This window comes from Triticum urartu, chromosome 4A, assembly GCF_056163025.1.
Source record: "Triticum urartu cultivar PI428250 chromosome 4A, HENAU_Tu73, whole genome shotgun sequence".
Lineage (NCBI taxonomy): Eukaryota > Viridiplantae > Streptophyta > Magnoliopsida > Poales > Poaceae > Triticum > Triticum urartu.
The window spans coordinates 541,045,124-541,060,076 of record NC_141876.1 but is presented as its reverse complement, the minus strand read 5'-3'; positions in this window follow the sequence as shown (position 1 = coordinate 541,060,076).

Here is a 14,953-nt window from a genome sequence, read left to right as displayed (position 1 = left end):
TGTTTGTTGAGTTGGCATAGATCAAGATTAGGATTTATCACTCCGATTGTCGGAGAGGTATCTCTGGGCCCTCTCGGTAATGCACATCACTATAAGCCTTGAAAGCAATGTGACTAATGAGTTAGTTGGGGCATGATGCATTACGGAACGAGTAAAGAGACTTGCCGGTAACAAGATTGAACTAGGTATTAAGATACCAACGATCGAATCTCGGGCAAGTAACATACCGATGACAAAGGGAACAACGTATGTTGTTATGCGGTTTGACCGATAAAGATCTTCGTAGAATATGTAGGAGCCAATATGAGCATATAGGTTCCGTTATTGTTTATTGACTGGAGACATGTCTCGGTCATGTCTACATAGTTCTCGAACCCGTAGGGTCCGCACGCTTAACGTTCGGTGACGATCGGTATTACGAGTTTATGTGTTTTGATGTACCGAAGATAGTTCGGAGTCCCGGATATGATCACGGACATGACGAGGAGTCTCAAAATGGTCAAGACATAAAGATTGATATATTGGACGACTATATTCGGACACCGCATGAGTTCCGGTGGTCACCGGATATTTATCAGAGTGCCGAAGGGGTTATCGGAACCCCCGGGGGAACTAATGGGCCAACATGGGCCTTGTGCGAGAGAGAGGAGAGGGCCTAGGGCTGGCCGCCCCCCCCCCTTGGGAGTCCGAATTGGATAAGGAGGGGGGCTCCCCCTCTTTCCTCCCTCTCCCCCTCTCCTTCCTTCCCCCTTCCCCCTTCCTAGTTGGAATAGGAAAAGGGGAGTCCTACTCCTACTAGGAGGACCCTCTCTCCTTGGCGCGCCCCAAGGCCGGCCGACCTCCCCCCTTGCTGCTTTATATATGGGAAAATGGGGGCACCCTAGAACACACAAGTTGATTGTTTTCCAGCCATGTGCGGTGCCCCCTCCACCATAATCCACCTCGGTAATATCGTAGCAGTGCTTAGGAAAAGCCCTGTTCCGGTAGCATCATCATTACCGTCATCACGCCGTCGTGCTGACGAAGCTCTCCCTCGAAGCTCTACTGGATCGTGAGTAAGTGGGACGTCACCGAGCCAAACGTGTGCAGATCACGGAGGTGTCGTATCTTCGGTGCTAGGATCGGTCGGTCGTGAAGACTTACGACTATATCAACCGCGTTGTCATAACACTTCCGCTTGCGGTCTACGAGGGTACGTAGACAACACTCTTCCCTCTTGTTGCTAGGCATCACCATGATCTTGCGTGTGCGTAGGATTTTTTTTGAAATTACTGCATTCCCCAATAGTGGCATCTGAGCCAGGTTTATCCGTAGATGCTATATGCATGAGTAGAACACAAAGGAGTTGTGGGCGTGGGTATATACATATTGCTTTCCGTCACTAGTTGATTCTTGATTCGGCGGTATGATACGTCTCCATCGTATCTACTTTTCCAAACACTTTTGCCCTTGTTTTGGACTCTAACTTGCATGATTTCAATGGAACTAACCCGGACTGATGTTGTTTTCAGTAGAATTGCCATGGTGTTATTTTTGTGCAGAAATAAAAGTTCTCGGAATGACCTAAAAATCAATTGAGAATATTTTTGGAATATATATAAAAAAATGGCGAAAGAATCAAGGCCAGGGGCCCACACCCTGTCCACAAGGGTGGGAGCGCCTACCCCCCTGGGCGCGCCCCCTGCCTTGTGGGCCCCCTAGTGCTCCACCGACCTCAACTCCAACTCTATATATTCATGTTCGGGGAGAAAAAATCAGAGAGAAGGATTCATCACGTTTTACGATACGGAGCCACCGCCAAGCCCTAATCTCTCTCGGGAGGGCTGATCTAGAGTCCGATCGGGGCTCCGGAGAGGGGAATCTGTCGCCATCGTCATCATCAACCTTCCCCCATCACCAATTTCATGATGCTCACCACCGTGCGTGAGTAATTCCACCGTAGGCTTGCTGGACGGTGATGAGTTGGATGAGATTTATGATGTAATCGAGTTAGTTTTGTTAGGGTTTGATCCCTAGTATCCATTATGTTCTGAGATTGATGTTGCTATGACTTTGATATGCTTAATGCTTGTCACTAGGGCCCGAGTGCCATGATTTCAAATCTGAACCTATTATGTTTTCATGATTATATGTGAGTTCTTGATCCTATCTTGCAAGTCTATAGTCACCTATTATGTGTTATGATCCGTTAACCCCGAAGTGACAATAATCGGGATAGTTACCGGTGATGACCGTAGTTTGAGGAGTTCATGTATTCACTAAGTGTTAATGCTTTGGTCTGGTACTCTATTAAAAGGAGGCCTTAATATCCCTTAGTTTCCAATGGGACCCCGCTGCCACGGGAGGGTAGGACAAAAGATGTCATGCAAGTTATTTTCCATAAGCACGTATGACTATATTCGGAATACATGCCTACATTACATTGATGAACTGGAGCTAGTTCCGTGTCACCCTATGTTATAACGGTTGCATAAGGAATCGCATCCGACATAATTATCCATCACTGATCCAATGCCTACGAGCTTTTCACATATTGATCTCCGCTTAGTTACTTTTCCGTTTACAATCACTACAAAAACTATTACTATTACATTTGCCACCGTTACCGCTACTTCCATATTACTTTGCTACTAAATACTTTGATGTAGATATTAAGTCTTTCAGGTGCAGTTGAATTGACAACTCAACTGTTAATACTTGAGAATATTCTTTGGCTCCCCTTGTGTCGAATCAATAAATTTTGGTTGAATACTCTACCCTCAAAAACTGTTGCGATCCCCTATACTTGTGGGTTATCAAGACTATTTTCTGGCGCTGTTGCCAGGGAGCATAGCTCTATTCTTTGAGTCACTTGGGATTTATATCTGTTGATCACTATGAAGAACTTTAAAGATAAAAGAACCAAGATTTTTCCCTCAACTACGAGGGGAGGTAAGGAACTGCTATTTAGCTCTGCACTTGATTCACCTTCTGTTTTGAGAAAGCTTGCGACACCTACACATGCTATTGATTCTGATAGGTCGCATGTTATTGATGATGCCACTTCTGCTTTGCATCATTTTTATGATGAAACTACTTCTATGCTTGATACTACCGTGCCATTAGGTGAATTTATTGTTGAACAACCTGCTAGGGTTAGAGAGAATGAAATTATTGAAACTGATAATATTGATGAAAGTGATGATGAAGATTCTCCCCTAGATATGAATTGCCTGATGTTCCTGAGGGTTATGTTATGGATGAAGAAACTACTAGAGATTTTCTTGCATGCAATGATAGATATGATCTTTTATACCCTCACTCCAAAGTGAGATGGGGGAGACATGTGCATGATGTAACTACTCCTTGTAAATGTGCTATAATTATTAATATATATGACAGTGGGAGCATCTCCCACTGTCCCAGTTCCTCAAAAAAAAGATAAGTCTTTGAATGCTAGAATGAAATATGACTGTAGCGACCCGACCTCAACCGGCCAAGTCTCTGTGCTTCAGTGTCATCCTTGGATCGGTAATGCTGACACACACAATACTCGAGGATTTATAACAGAGTAGCAATCACACACTTATTACATCGAATGTCTCAAAAGAGAACTTATTACAATAAATATGGCTTAAGGCCATCTAATACGATAACATCGGAAGGCTTGGAAGATAAAGTGAGTCCATCAACTCCAACGGCATAGCAGAGCTGCACGACAACGACCTAACGAACCTTACTCCTCGTCTGAAAAGTCTGCAACATAATATGTTGCATCCCGAAAACGGGTCAGCACATGGAATATGCTGGCAAGGTAACACAGCAGAGCAAGAACAGAATAATGCTATCACTACATGCATATTTCGCTGGTGGAAAGCTCTATGGTTATAGTTTTTGCGAAAAGCCAAATTTTCCCTACAACAAAGGAATATATTTTATTTAACTATCAGGGTAGTTGAAACATCATTGAGAAGGTTCCTCCAACTCAATCCCAATTGAAGTAATTAACAACCCAACAATATTTGTTTAGAGTGATGAGATACTTATGATACTCCAAGTACTAGATACTCAAGATGTCCATAACCGGGGACACGGCTAACCATGATTAGTTTATACACACTGCAGAGGTTTGCGCACTTTTCCCCACAAGACTCGATCTCCTCCGTTGGATTTCTCGCACTACATGGTGTTTGAGAAACGGATGACCGAGACATAGTCTTTCAGAAGCATTAACCCCTTACTCCGGGCAGACCATACCAAACCTACATCCCTCTACCTGCTGATCCGCCTCTTTGGGAGCTTCACGCAACCTACTCAACTATGCTAGAGCCCATAATAGCTTGTGGCTGCACACGGAAGTTTCTAGCATGAAAATATCTCAGTTCCCTTTGAGCCCGGGTGGCGGACCATAGGATTATCACACAGGTACTCCGGGATATCCTAGGACAACACTGGATTCCCCAGGTGCCCAACAAACAATCCACCCAGATGTGTATTCAAGTTGCCACCTTAAGTTGAACCATTAATTAAAATCTCACATCTGTCATGGACCACGTCTACAAGCATAGCATAGCCATATAAGCAATACATAGAAGTAACTCCCAAGGGTTTGATAATAACAGGGCAATAGGTTCTACCTCATCAACTACTTCCCAACGCACATGTTAATCACAACCTAACGATGCAATGTTTGAGGAGTGGAACTAATGCATAAAAAATGGGTGATAAAGGGGTATGATCAAAGTGTTACTTGCCTTGCTGATGATCCGCAAAACCTAGGGATTCGTATTAGCACGCTTCGCACTCCGGGTGTTCTATCGCAAACAAACAATAGAATACATAAGCAATCAAGCAAAGAAAACACGGGTAAATCTCAAACAAGAAGATCTAACCAGAAAGCTCAACTTAAGAACTCTGGTTTGTAAAAAGAATCAAATCAAACGGAGCAACGAAACTCAAAGTGCGAAAGAAACAAGATCCATTTACTAATCTGGACTAAGGTCAAATTTTACAGTAGCAAAGCTTGTTCAAGTTGCTTAAATGGAAAGAGGGTTTCGAGACGAAGATCTAGGCGCTTGAATCGCCTGATTCTGACAAACGAGCGAAAAGATAAACTAAAACGAAAATCGGACCGGAAATCGCGATTCAAAATAATCACGGAAGATCCAAGAAAAAGAAAATTGACGAACAGGCTAACGAACGAGCATTCGTTGTCTATTACTAACGAGTGAACTCTGTTTGCTAAAATGAACGTACGGACGAATGTCCGCAAAGTAACTAAACCGAGACTGGTGAACCGATCTAAAAAACGAACTAGGGTTTCTAAAAAAACCGGATCAATTTTAAAAAACCGGCGACGGCAATGGCGGCGTTACCTCCGGCGAGGCTCCGACGAGGCGGCGCTATGGCGGCGGGGAGGTGGGCTGCGGCGGCGGGGCGACGGCGGCGGCGAGGTGTGGCAAAAGCGGCGGCGGTGCTGCGGTTGGGCGGCTGCGGTGGCGGGGTTGGGTGGTGGTGGCGGTGAGGTTGGGGGTATTTAAGGAGGGGAGGTTGCTGCTTGGAGGAGGGGCAAGGCGGCGGGGAGGCGGCGTCCCGGTCGGACTCCTGGTCCGATGCGGTGGCGGCGTCGATCTCCTGGAGGGAGATGGCGGCGCGGGGGAGCGGGCCGGCGGCTGGGCTTCGGCCTAGTTTGGCCACTGCGCGATTTTTTTTAAAATAATTCCGTCGAACAAAAAAATACTAGAAAATAAAATAAAAAACTAAAAATATGAAAACAAATTTTCACCGTCTAAATAAAATATTTAGAACAAGATGAACATTTTCTTGGCCCTAAAATGCAACTTTGAAAAACGTGCAATTTTTCTAATTCAAATAAAATAGCAATAAACTGCGGATAAAAATCAAATATTTGATTTTAATCCTTTTCCTCCAATATTTCATTTATTTTGGAGAAGTCATATTATCTCCTCTCATGTATTTTAATATGAAATATTTTCGGAGAGAAAAATAATTAAAACCAAAAATCCTCGTTTCAATATTTGATAAAACTCAAATATGAAAACGGGGAAATCCCCAACTCTCTCCGAGGGTCCTTGAGTTGCTTAGGATTTCAAGGATTCGCGAAACGAAGTGCATTAAAATATGATATGCATGAATGATCTATGTATAATTCCAAATTGAAATTTTGGGGTGTTACAAACCTACCCCCCTTACGATGAATCTCGCCCTCGAGATTCGGGTTGGCTAGAGAATAGGTGTGGGTGGTCTTTGCGAAGATCATCCTCTCATTCCCAGGTGGCTTCATCATCGGTATGGTGGCTCCACTGAACTTTGCAAAACTTGATAACCTTGCTGCGGGTGACTCGGCTGGCAAATTCGAGAATCCTGACTGGCTTCTCCTCATTGGTCAGATCACTGTCCAACTGAATCGCCTCCAAGGGTACTGTATCTTTTAACGGTATATCGGCCATCTCAGCATGACACTTCTTCAGCTGTGAAACATGAAACACATCATGAACTCCTGACAGTCCTTCATGTAACTCCAACTTGTAGGCAACTTCTCCCATATGTTCCAAAATTCGATACGGCCCTACAAATCTTGGGGCTAATTTTCCCTTAACTCCAAAACGTTTCACTCCTCTTAGAGGTGACACTCGTAGATATGCTCTGTCTCCAATTTCATAGGTTATTTCCTTGCATTTTGAATCTGCATAACTCTTCTGCCTGGACTGAGCTATCTTCAATCTATCTCTGATCAACTAACTTTCTCTTCAGACTCTTTGATCAGATCTGGTCCAAACAATTGTCAGTCTCCGACTTCATCCCACATCAACGGTGTTCTGCATCTTTGTCCGTACAGGGCTTCGAACGATGCCATCTTCAAACTGGCTTGGTAGCTGTTGTTGTATGAGAACTCCGCGTAGGGCAAATTGTCATCCCGACTAGATCCATAATCTAGTGCACAGGCCCTCAACATATCCTCCAGAATCTGGTTGACTCTCTCGGTCTGTCCATCTGTCTGCGGGTGAAAAGCTGTACTGAATTCCAGCCTTGTTCCCAAAGTTTGGTGCAACTGATGCGAAAACTTTGAGGTAAATTGTGTCCCTCTATCTGATACGATGGTCCTTGGAACTCCATGCAGATATACGATCCTGGTCATATATATCTTGGCCAACTTCACACTTGTATAGGTGGTTTTCACTGGGATAAAGTGAGCTACTTTGGTCAAGCGATCAACTACTACCCTTATAGAATCGTATCCTGATTTGGTTCTGGGTGATCCGGTGATAAAATCCATGCCAAGTTTATCCCACCTCCATTCGGGTATCGGCATAGGCTGTAACAATCCTACTGGCTTTTGATGCTCAGCCTTCACTCTCTGACATACATCACATACGGCTACAAACTCGGCAATATCCTTCTTCATACCAGTCCACCAGAAATGCTCCTTCAAATCCAAATACATCTTGGTGTTTCCGGGGTGTATCGAGTATGGTGAGTCATGAGCCTCCTGAAGTATTAACTTCCTGATCTCTGTGTTATTGGGCACATAAACACGGTCCTCAAACCATAAGGTGTCGTGCTCATCCTCATGAAAACCTTTGGCCTTTCCTTCGCTCATTCTCTTTTATCTCGGCAACCTCTTTGTCCTCCTTCTGAGCTTCTCGAATCTTCCCTAACAATGTAGACTGAACCTCCATGGTTGCAACAAAACCTCTAGGAACAATCTCCAATCGAAGTTCCCTGAGATCCTCTGCTAACTCCTTCGGCAATCCCGTGCTCACTAGGGTATTAGCATAACTCTTCTGGCTCAAAGCATCTGCTACGACATTGGCCTTGCCTGGATGATAGTGAAGCTTCATGTCATAATCCTTTATAAGCCCCAACCATCTCCTCTGCCTAAGATTCGGCTCCTTCTGTGTGAAAATGTACTTCAAACTCTTATGATCCGTGTACACATCACAACGATTTCCAATAAGGTAATGCCTCCAGGTCTTCAACGCATGCACTACGGCAGCCAACTCCAAATCATGCGTGGCATAATTCAACTCGTGCGGTTTTAGTTGTCGCGAGGCATACGAAATAAATCTTCCATCCTGCATAAGCACACTTCCAAGTCCGAAGTGAGAGCATGGCAATACACTTGGAACTCCTTACGTATATCCGGCAGAATCAGCACTAGGGCTCTAGTCAAACGTTTCTTTAACTCCTGAAAACTTGCTTCACATTCTTCCGTCCATTTAAATTTGGTATCCTTCTTCAATAACTCCATCATTGGCTTCGCAATTTTGGAAAAATTCTCAATGAATCTCCGATAGTATCCTGCAAGTCCAAGAAAACCGCGGATCTCGCTAACTGAAGTGGGTGCCAACCATTCAGTGACTGACTGAACCTTGGTAGGATCTACTGCTACACCTTCTGCTGATATAACATGTCCAAGGAATCCAACTTCCTTCAACCAAAACTCGCATTTGCTGAACTTGGCATACAACTGATGTTCCCTGAGTTTCTTGAGAACTAAGCACAAATGCTCTTCATGCTCCTCCTCGTTCTTCGAGTATACCATTATATCATCAATGAACAACACAACAAACTTATCCAAATATTCCATGAATACTTTGTTCATCATGCTCATGAAGTAGGCAGGGGCGTTAGTCAGTCCAAACGACATGACCGTATATTCATACAACCCGTACCTGTGGTGAATGCTGTCTTTGGTATGTCCTTCTCTCGTATCTTCAGCTGGTGATATCCAGATCGCGGGTCGATCTTTGAAAACACCTTAGCTCCTTGCAGTTGGTCAAACAAATCATTGATCATCGGCAGTCGGTATTTGTTCTTGATCGTCACTTCATTTAACGCACGATAATCAACAACCATTCTTAGAGACTTATCCTTCTTCTAGACCAAAAGCACTGGGGCTCCCCATGGTGATGAGCTCTGTCGAATGTAACCCTTCTCCAATAAATCCCTGATCTTTTTCTTAATCTCCTCCAGGTCATTTGCGGGCATCCGGTATGGTCACTTCGATATAGGCCCGGTGCCTGGCAATAGCTCTATCAAAAACTCAATGTCTCGATCCGGTGGCATGCCTGGTAACTCTTCTGAAAAAACATCCGGGTAATCCTTCACTACATGCACTTCCTCCTAAACAACTCCCGTGAGGGTATTCACTTGGCTACTTCTTGGCGCATGCCTAGATACATACTTGATCCTTTTTCCCTCAGGGGTGGTGAGACAAATTGACTTACTAACACAGTCAATGCTTCCTCCATGCTTTGACATCCAGTCCATGCCTAGTATCACATTCAATCCTTGTGACTCCAAGGTTATTAGGTCGGACGGAAAACATGGCTACCAATGGTTAGGGGTATCTGGTTGCACCATCGACTAGCCATATACTCTGCTCCAGGTGAACTCACTAAAAGATGGGTCCTAAGGGTTTGGGTCGGTAGCTTAAACTTATCCATGAATTCCCTTGATATGTATGAATGCGATGCACCAGTATCAAAAAGAACAAGGGCGGTAAAAGACTTAACCAAAAACTTAGCAATAACCGCGTCTGGCTGCTCTCCAACCTCCTCCACGTTGACGTGGTTCACTTGTCCTTTGTTGAATGGGTTGGGCTTCTTTCCAGCGCTCCCATTACCATTTCCATTCTTCGCTTCAGGGCACTCCGTGGCATAGTGTCCAGTCTTCCCGCACTTGAAACAAGTAATGTGGCTTAGATCTCTCTTTGCGGGTGTGGCTGGATTGGAACAGTTCTGATTGTTGCTTGCTCCATTCCCATTCCCATTCCTTGGGCTTGTATGATTATGGTTACTTCCTCCATTGTGGGTGTGGCCTCCATGGTTATGAACAAGTCCTCCCGAGTTTGGGGTTAGACGAGGCTTCTGCTGAGCTCCTGAATTATACCTTCCTTGTCCATACTTCCTCTTACGGCTCTCAATCTGCTGCTGCTTCCCTTCAATCATAAGAGCTTTATCTACCAACTCCTGGTAGTTGTTGAATGTTGACACCATCAACTGCATGCTCATCTCATCATTCAGCCCTTCCATAAACTTCTCCTGCTTTGCGGCATCTGTGGCCACATCATCAGGGGCATAGCGAGATAACTTGCTAAACTCATCCGCGTAATGAGCCACAGTACGGTTCCCCTGGCATAAGTTGCAAACTCACACTTCATCATACTCATAGCTCCGGTTGAGACATGTGCTGTATAGAAAGCTTGCTGAAACTGATCCCATGTAACAGTGGCTATAGGGTAGGTGACAGTGTAGTTCTCCCACCATGAGGCTGCTGGTCCATCCAACTGATGTGCGGCAAAACGCACCTTCTCAGCATCGGTACATCCTGCAGTGGTTAACTCCCTTCCAATCCTGCGGAGCCAATCATCTGCTACTATGGGATCAATGCTACTGGAAAACACCGGCGGCTGCAACCTTAGAAAGCGGGCTAAGTTATCAACTGGTGGCGGTGGCGGTGGATTGTTGTTGTTGTTATTGTTGCCTTGGTTCTGAACTAACAACTGCATCAGGGTATTCTGCTACTGGATCAACTGAGTGAGCTCCGGTGGAAAGGTAAATCCGGGGTCACGTCTCGGAGGCATCTGATGGGTTTTAGAGGGGAGAGATTAGAATAGAATGAGGTCTAATGAGAAAGCACTACCCATATGCACATGAGACAAACACAATCATTTCACTCAATCAATCAAGCAAGGCCATACAATCGATCTAACTATCATTACAATAGTGCTCGGACTATACTATTTACATGGTGGAATACTACTACCGATGTGGTGGTCTACTAAAAATATTCTTCGGTTGAAGACTCCATGATATCTGCTCCAGCTTCGTCTTCATAGTCATCATCGCTATTGTCGGGGTCCGAGTCGGTGTCGTCGATGATAATTTAGTCCTCCGGGCGAATCTCCTTGGGTTCTTCGTCTTCTCCTCCTGGGGCGGGGTCTCCCAGAAATACTCCTAGCTTCCTTTCTATATCGTCATTCTTCTCCACTAGTACGACGATTTCCTCCTCATAATCTTCACGAGTAGCCTTAAGTTCTTCCTCCAGTTCCGTGATCCTAGCCATTGCCTTCTTTAGGTCTATCATTCCTGCGCACATCTGGTTCTCCTGGCGATGAATGTGTTGGTTTAACTCCTGGATAAAAGTTGCAATTGATCTACCCTTCCTGGTGCTGATCATTTCCCATTGCTCATCTCGGCGTCCACAAATTTGATAGATAGTATCCTTAAGCTCCTTATGGTAAACTTCTCCAATGCGTCCCATGGTGATGTGAGCTGCCATACTCTTTCCTAGACTCCAGGTTAGTGCATCGAAGGAAAACTCTATGGGCTTAGTGACTGGCGTGAATGTCCTTCCTGGAACTTGAACTTGAATCATCCATCGTTCCTCTTCTGGTAAAGTGGCGTTGTAAGTCCCGGTGAAGCTTGGTATTCCAATGTTCAGGTACCTAGTGACTTCCTTCAAGTGTCATCCAAAAGGTGCTTCTTCATCCGGTTGTGCAAACTTGTTCCTTGCGTCCGCCATCCTAAAGAGTAGAAAATGGAGAGGAGTCAGAAATGAGAAGAGAATAGTGATCTAGGGATTTAGCTTAGTGGTCGTGTCCTACACTCAGCGTGTGCTCTGATACCATCTTGTAGCGACCCGACCTCAACTGGCCAAGTCTCTGTGCTTCAGTGTCATCCCTGGATCGGTAATGCTGACACACACAATACTCAAGGATTTATAACAGAGTAGCAATCACACACTTATTACATCGAATGTCTCAAAAGAGAACTTATTACAATAAATATGGCTTAAGGCCATCTAATACGATAACAACGGAAGGCTTGGAAGATAAGGTGAGTCCATCAACTCCAACAGCATAGCTGAGCTGCACGGCAACGAGCTAACGAACCTTACTCCTTGTTTGAAAAGTCTGCAACATAATACGTTGCAGCCCGAAAACGGGTCAGCACATGGAATATGCTGGCAAAGTAACACAGTAGAGCAAGAACAGAATAATGCTATCATTACACGCATATTTAGCTGGTGGAAAGCTCTATGGTTATAGTTCTTGCGAAAAGCCAATTTTTCCCTACAACAAAGGAATATATTTTATTTAACTACCATGGTAGTTGAAACATCATTGAGAAGGTTCCTCCAACTCAATCCCAATTGAAGTAATTAACAACCCAACAATATTTGTTTAGAGTGATGAGATACTTATGATACTCCTAGTACTAGATACTCAAGATGTGCATAACCGGGGACACGGCTAACCATGATTAGTTTATACACACTGCAGAGGTTTGTGCACTTTTCCCCACAAGACTCGATCTCCTCCATTGGATTTCTCGCACTACATGGTGTTTGAGAAACGGATGACCGAGACACAGTCTTTCAGAAGCATTAACCCCTTACTCCGGGCAGACCATACCAACCTACGTCCCTCTACCTGCTGATCCACCTCTTCAGGAGCTTCACGCAACCTACTCAACTATGCTAGAGCCCATAATAGCTTGTGGCTGCACACGGAAGTTTCTAGCATGAAAATATCTCAGTTCCCTTTGAGCCTGGGTGGCGGACCATAGGATTATCACATGGGTACTCCGGGATATCCTAGGACAACACTGGATTCCCCAGGTGCCCAACAAACAATCCACACATATGTGTATTCAAGTTGCCTCCTTAAGTTGAACCATTAATTAAAATCTCACATCTGTCATGGATTTCACTCACCCAAACCACGTCTACAAGCATAGCATAGCCATATAAGCAATACGTAGAAGTAACTCCCAAGGGTTTGATAATAACAGGGCAATAGGTTCTACCTCATCAACTACTTCCCAACCCACATGTTAATCACAACCTAACCATGCAATGTTTGAGGATTGGAACTAATGCATAAAAATGGGTGATAAAGGGGCATGATCAAAGTGTTACTTGCCTTGCTGATGATCCGCAAAACCTAGGGATTCGTATTAGCACGCTTCGCACTCCGGGTGTTCTATCGCAAACAAACAATAGCATACATAAGCAATCAAGCAAAGAAAACACGGGTAAATCTCAAACAAGAAGACCTAACCAGAAAGCTCAACTTAAGAACTCCGGTTTGCGAAAAGAATCAAATCAAACGGAGCAACGAAACTCAAACTGCGAAAGAAACAAGATCCGTTTACTAATCTGGACTAAGGTCAAATTTTACAGTAGCAAAGCTTGTTCAAATTGGTTAAACGGAAAGAGGGTTTTGAGACGAAGATCTAGGCGCTCGGATCGCCTGATTCCGACAAACGAGCGAAAATATAAACTAAAACGAAATTCGGATCAGAAATCGTGATTGAAAATAATTGCTGAAAATCCGAGAAAAAGAAAACTGACGAACAGGCTAAGGAACGAGCGTTCATTGTCTGTTACAAATGAGTGAACTTCGTTTGTTAAAACGAACGTATAGACGGACATCCGCAAAGTAACTAAACCGAGAAAAACCGGTGAACCGATCTAAAAAAACGAACTAGGGTTTCTAAAAAACCCGGATTGGTGTTAAAAAAACCGGCAGCGTTACCTCCGACGAGGCAGGGCTGCGGCGGCGGGGAGGCGGGCTGCGGCGGTGGGGAGACGGCGGCGGCGGCGCGCTGAAGCGGCGGCGGTGAGGCGCGGCAAAAGCGGTGGCGGCAGCGCTGCGGTTGGGCGGCTGCGGCGGCGGAGTTGAGTGATGGTGGCGGCGGGGTTGGGGGTATTTAAGGAGGGGGTTGCGGCTTGGAGGAGGGGCAAGGCGGCGGGGAGGCGGCGTCCCGGCCGGACTCCTGGTCCGATGCGGTGGCGGCGTCGGTCCCCTGGTGGGAGACGGCGGCGCGGGGGAGCGGGCCGGCGGCTGGGCTTCGGCCCAGTTTGGCCACTGCGCGACTTTTTATAAATAATTTCGCCGAACTAAAAAAATCCTAGAGAATAAAATAAAATAAAAATCTAAAAATGCCAAAACAAATTTTCACCGTCTAAGTAAAATATTTAGAATAAGATGAACATTTTCTTGGCCCTAAAATGCAACTTTGAAAAATATGCAATTTTTCTAATTCAAATAAAATAGCAATAAACTCCGGATAAAAATCAAATATTTGATTTCAATCTTTTTCCTCCAATATTTCATTTATTTTGGAGAAGTCATATTATCTCCTCTCATGTATTTTAATATGAAATATTTTCGGAGAGAAAAATAATTAAATCCAAAAACCCTCGTTTCAATATTTGATAAAACTCAAATATGAAAACAGGGAAATCCCCAACTCTCTCTGAGGGTCCTCGAGTTGCTTAGGATTTCGAGGATTCGCGAAACGAAGTGCAATAAAATATGATATGCATGAATGATCTATGTATAACATTCCAAATTGAAAATTTGGGATGTTACAATGACCCTGCTTTTGCCACTTCGCCTATCTGTATTTCCGATAAGGATTATGATTTCTCTGTCGATCCAGAGATAATTATTTTGGTTTAATCTGATCCTTTTTTGGCTATGAATCTAAAACTGTTGTGGCACATCTCACTAAATTAAATGATATAGCCACCCTGTTAACTAATGATGAGAAAAGTCACTATTACTATATCCTTAAGTTATTTCCGTTCTCATTAAAGGGTGATGCTAAAATATGGTTTAATTCTCTTCATCCTGGTTGTGTGCGTAGTCCCCAGGATATGATTTATTACTTCTCTGCTAAATATTTCCCTGCTCATAAGAAACAAGTTGCCTTAAGGGAAATATATAATTTTGTGCAAATTGAAGAAGAGAGTCTCCCACAAGCTTGGGGGAGGCTTCTCCGATTACTTAATGCTTTGCCTGATCATTCTCTCAATAAAAATGAAATACTTGATATCTTTTATAATGGACTAACCGATGCTTCCAAAGACCACCTGGATAGATGTGCTGGTTGTGTTTTCAGGGAAAGAACGGTTTATCAAGCTGAATTGCTATTGA